The following is a 6,366-nucleotide window of genomic DNA, read 5'->3' on the forward strand; positions in this document are numbered from 1 at the left end:
TCAATTCACAAATTAAGTTTAAGTGCAGAAGACACACAAGTTTGTTACTGACAAAATTTTTATAAACAACAAAACTACTTGTTTCTCTTCTTGAATTTCTAAAGCTTATCATAAGGGTTCAAGATGCAAGGAATGTGGGCAGCATATGTAAAAGAGACATATGGATTTCACTGGATAGTATAATGGTCATTACATAGGTTCAATATACTCTTAGTCTGTGATAAAAGTGTGAAGGCTGAGAAAAATTAAGGCCATTCCACCTCAAGTTTAGCATTAGCACAAGTACAGCCATCTTAGGCCCTTGTGAATAAGAGCTGAACTTTACAGAAAAAACTGCAGAATGTCCTCGGCAGGGAATCCCGTATCAGAAAGACAACAGAGCCCACGCAGGTGGCAGAAAGTCCCGTATTAAAATGAGAACACAGCCCAAAGCTCTTGAAAGCCCCATGTCAGAATGTAAACAGAACTTGAGAAATTCCTCCACCCCTTCTGAAAATCGCCTAGACCAGCCCATAAAAAACCCAGCTGTAACCCACCTCGGGTCAAAGTCCCTGCTCCGCTCTGTCGGGTATACTTGGACCCATGCTCGCGCTTGCTAATAAACCCTCGTGGGCCTGCATCGGTGTCGGCTCCGTGGTGGTTTCTCGGATTTGCAATCTTGGGCAGAACAAAAAGAAGCAGCATGACCTTGGAACTATTGGAGGTGATTATTTACCTCTAATTGCAAGAGGTTAGATTCCACATAAAGGACTGCTTTCAGTAATGGATATAATAATTTTAAAGACATATAGGCTAATTGGGTTATTTCAGAGAAAAAAAAAGCAAACTTAACAGCAAGGAAATTTATACCAAACTTGCAATAAATTTGAACAACTCTGGAATATTTAACTAGAGTGCAGAAAGAGCTGCTTTCCAAATATTTAAACAACTCTCATGTGGAAGAAGATATGCATTTTGATTTGCTTTTTATGGCTTTATGTTTAGAAGTAGGTCCAGTGGTTGAAGAAAGGATGTCTTAATGATTCATTGACTTCACCCTAGTTGAAAGTGACCAAGCATATCCAAAATGGACATGTAGTAGGCTAGTACAAGTTTTGTTCTTAGAGGCATTATTGGATTAGGTGAAATTTAAGAAATACCTCAATCTTATTTTTCTATAATATTGAAATCATATTGCTATTGACTTACAGAATTTTTAAATTTCCTAAGCATAATGCCTATACTGCAATTGTAAATAATTTAACACTTTAAAACAAGATTTAAGTTCAGTGCTTTTAAAAAATGAAGTGTGGCTTTCTTTCAATGTAGAGACTTTGATAAGGACAATGAATTGCCATGACATGCAACATCACATCCAAGTTTTAACGTCAAAATTTGATCTATTGTAAAACCAAGTGAATTGTTATTCAGAGAAATGGAAAATGTATTTAAAAATGTCCTCATAAATCTGTTTCCTAGATTGTAGTCTACATCAGCTTTTAAACATCTAAAATGATGGAAAGTAAGCACTATAAAATGGCCTAAAATTATATTGAAATTATAAGAAGTATCTTTCATAGTGTAATGTATAATAGACACCCTTTCATAGTACTATCAATTTTGTGTTAAGGTTAAACATAAAAAGAAAACTTTCTGGCCTTATTTTACTATTAATAAATAATTTTTTCAGGGGGAAGAACACTTATAAAAAGAAATTGACAAAATAATTTTCAAATCAGAAAACAGTTTAAAAAATGTAAGAAAGCTAGAAGATTAAATGAAAGTAACCATGTAACAGGAAAGCTGCCTCAAAAGAGTTTATTTTTAAAGTTAAACTCAGATAAAGATCTTAATTAGAAGTAATTTCATTAAAAGTTGCAACTATTAAAATTATTTTGAACACATGCATAGAGCTATTATTAGTAAAGTTGTACAGAATTCTCTTTGTTGTCTGAAATCACTCAGCCTGAGGGAGTTTCAAATTAAAAAAATAAAAAGGTCATACTATAAATAAAAAGAGAGGATTTTGTGCATCATAACAGTAATATGTAGGAAGTAGGAAATATTTTTATACTAATCAAGAAAAATAATCGAGACATAGGAGAGTAAAGTTTAAAAATATTAATATGTTTTAGACTATTATTCAAATGAACTTAACAGCTTCAAAGCGCATGTCACTCTGTCTGAGAACTTAATGTTATTTTTAAAAACGTAAATATTGGTTGATAAATGTTATTCTCTACTGTCTTAGTAGGAAATTTGGTTTCCCTTGAAAAATAGTCATCCTTTACTAGTGATGAATCCCCATGGGTCTCTGACTTTCAAGACATAGTACTCTCACATATTTGAGAGACAATAGTATATTTCTGGATGGCAGAACAAATTTATTCAGTTTTTAGAATGTAGCAATAAGCAAATTGAAACACCATTAACCAGGTGCATGGGCATCTACTATAAACAGAGCATAAAGCAAAGGAACAGCTGAGCATTGGTAGCTCTCCAACAGGGGATGCTAATACATGGAAAACCACTTTCTTCACCAGCAGGAAAGCCATTGGGACTGCAGGATTCTTCTCAACTCTGCACTAGTAATCTCTATTATTTCATTGGAGTTAATCCAAAAGATTAAATATATTGCCTATCATAGCTCTAAGGGTTGGGAGTTCAATGCAGTCTAAAAAAATAGATAATAAAATTGGTAATTAAATAAGCAGAGTTGTTAAGTGATAGCACTATAGGTAAACTTTTATATTTTCATATTAATTATCATATTTTTAAACTTGAATAGGTTTATATTAAGACAATTTTTGGGGAGGAGAAATTAAAAAGTTCTTACTTTTGAGTGGTAGTGATTTGCCCCTTAGAAAAGTTTAGTGATGACCACAAGAAACAGCTCACTTAGAGCTCAGTAGGTAGACTAATAAGGAGTTACGTAGAGTTCTCATAAAGTTCCAGTATTGCATCATAATAGATTTATAAGAAATGTATAAAAAGGAAAGAAAAAATATACAAGGCAGTAAAAGATCTTCAAAGTTGTTAATATTAGATGTCAATAAAATGCTCAATTAGAAAAACAATGTTTTATGTCCTGAGGTAGGTCCACTTTAGATAATAGTTGTAAAATAAACAATATGTTTTTTTTTCTTTCAAAAATTCTGTTGAGTTCAATAGAACTTATTGAAATTTGGACTAATCTTTTTTACATATATGTGTGAAAATATAGTTGTGGTAAAATTGGAAAAAAATCTACTTATGTATATTTTCTAAACATCAAAGGGACTCAGAATGTGATTTTGTATCTTTTTTTCTTCCTAAGAGCATTGAACATTTAAATATATATGGTCATTATTTTACATCAGTATTTCTGTAAATTTGTAACTGAGAAGCTGGCATTTTTAGTTATAATGTTTGCCAACACATCTTGGTAAAATTCAAATCCTGAAAATACAATACTTCAGAGAAATTTCCTTTTTCTTAGAATAGAATTATTGAGCTATCCATTATTTTACATCATACACACGTACTTAAAATTGGTTATATAAAATAAATTATGAAAGTATGTTTTTTTATCAGAAATTGAGTCTACTCAAATTTTACTGTTATTAGAATATTAGAAAAAACATACTTTCTAAAATGATACAGTTTACTCTTTCCAAAACTCAAACAATCATGAATTTTCTAGTTATGTCCAGTATATGGAAATGGCCAATTCCAAATGTCTCCTTGGCATAATAAATTTAATTCATTAGATGGAAATGCTAAACTAAAAAATTCTATGAGGTCCCATAGACCCTATAAATGTGCCCCTCACTCACCACTAAGATATAACTACCTTTGAAATAAAATACTTGTAATATTCTTTGCTGCAATCACTATTCACTAGAGATTTTAGCAAAGGAAATGAAAGTCACTTTTAAGTATTTCTACTTGCAGGCTACAGACAATTTTAAAAATTCTGTATAACATGATAAAGTAATCAATGGATATTCAAGACATCACACACACAAAGCTTATTTTCCTATAGCAAAAATGATTTTTTCTTACAGGATAGCAAATACTTTAACAGTTAATATTTCATTCAAGATCATATGGATGCATCCTGCTTGCTGAGACATCTAGATATCATTCATTACCAGCTTTTTTATTGGCTTGGTGAAATGCGATTGACATACAAATAAATGGCATATGTTTAAAATGTCAATTTGAATATATTCTACATATTTTTACTCTTGTGAAACCACCTGCAATATCTAGAAAATGAATATATAATGCTCACCACCTGTGGAGGTTTCCTTGTGCCTTTAAGCAATCCTTCATTCCTATTTCCATTCCATCCCACCCTTGACCTCAGGCAATCATTGATCAGCTTTCTGTCACTATGGATTAGTTTTAGTTTTCTGTAATTTTATATAAATGGAATAAAAGAATTTGTATTCCTCTCTTTACCTGGCTTCTTTCACTCAGCTTAATTATTTGAGATGCATTCATGTTGTAGTGTGTTAGAATAATTCATTTTTACATGAACGTATCACAGTATATTTACTCATTCACCTGTTGATAGAAACTTTAGTTATGTCTGTTTTAGGTTATTATAAGTAATAGTGCCATGAACATACACAGACAAGGCTTTGTACAGCATATGCTTCTATTTCTGTTAGATAAATGCTGAGGAGTGGAATGACTGCAATATGTGGCAGATATATCTTTAACTTTTAAAGAACCTGTCAAAATGTTTTCCAAAATGGTTGCACCGTTTTCCATTTCCGTGCTCAGTGTGAGGAAGTTACAGTTCCTCCACATCTGCATCAACACTTGGTAGGATCAGCAATTTTAATTTTAACCATTCTAATAAGTGCATATTAATATCTCCTCGGGTAAAAATTAGCATGTCCCTTAGAATATGTTGTTTCATGTATTGAGCACATTTTTTGTTTGTCTTTTCAGGCAGGAAGGTGAAGTTGGTCCAGTTTCCTCCATTTTGGCCAGAAATGGAAGCCCCCACTAGCAGAAGATTTTATAGGTTGGAAAAAGTAAAAAAAATAAATAAAGTACAAGCCAAACAACCAATATGAGATTATAATATTGAACGTTAGGTGATGCTATTCTTGTACTTAAAAAAAAGAAATCACAAAAAAATGGAAAACATAAACTCAATAAATAATCACCTCTATAAATTAATTGACTTTGTTTTCCATGACAGGTATTAATCTATGTGTCGATTAGTTTAGAATCAATCTTTGGAATATGGGGATTGTGTGATATAGATGTACTTTGTTCAACTTTGATTATATTTCTTCTTTAAAAAGTTTTTTTAAAGATTTTATTTACTTATTCATGAGAGACACAGAGAGAGGCAGAGACATAGGCAGAGGGAGAAGCATATCCTGGGAAGTCTGATGTGGCACTAGATCCCAGGACCCTGGGATCATGACCTGGGCCAAAGGTAGATGCTCAACCACTGAGCCACCAAGGCATCCTAGATTATATTTTACTCTTTACCATTACAATGATATTCTTCTTTGGGCCACTCCCACTATAGTGTGATCAGACTTTGTGCTAGGAGGCACTGAAAATTAAAACCTGAGTTTCAAGACAGCGGAGACTATTCTGATCACTGATACATCTCTATTACTTAATATGCTGCCTGATATATATCAGTCAGGGTTCTCCAGAGAAACAGAACCAGTAGAATATATACAGATATATAAAAAGTGATTTATTATGACAGATTGGCTCACATGATTATGGAGGCTGGGAAGTCCCACAATAGATCTGCAAGCGTCGCTCAGGAAATTCAGTAGTGTAGTCCAATCCAAAACTGAGGGTCTGAGAATCAGAGGTCTCAGTGGTGGTAAGTCTCATTCTGAGTCTGAAAGCCTGAGAACCAGGAACACCAATATACAAGGGCAGAAGAAGATGGACCCCCCAGATCAAGCAGAGAGATCAAATTCACCTTTACTCCACCTTTCTGTTCTTGAGCCGAGCCCTCAAAGGATTGGATGAAGCCACCCATATTGTGGAGGACAAGGCACTTTACTCAGTCTACCAATTCATATATTAATATCTTTCAGAAACATCCTCACAGGCATGCCCCAAAATAATGTTTTACCATCTATCTGGGATTCCTTAACCCAGTCAAGTTGACACATAAAGTTGACTATCATACACCATACCTAGTACATGAAGGATTAAATGATAGTGAAATAATACATATTCTAACATAATATATATTCTAACAGTAGTTATAAAATAATTCAATGTCACTGATGTTTATTATAATTAGAATATTTAAAAAATTCCAAGACATATAATTTTCTTGGGTAGATTTATTAGTCTATATCCAGTTAGATATGTCTGCATTATTGAAGATGTCTTTTAACAGAGGAT

Source organism: Nyctereutes procyonoides, unplaced genomic scaffold (genome assembly GCF_905146905.1).
Source record: "Nyctereutes procyonoides isolate TBG_1078 unplaced genomic scaffold, NYPRO_anot_genome, whole genome shotgun sequence".
Classification (NCBI taxonomy): domain Eukaryota; kingdom Metazoa; phylum Chordata; class Mammalia; order Carnivora; family Canidae; genus Nyctereutes; species Nyctereutes procyonoides.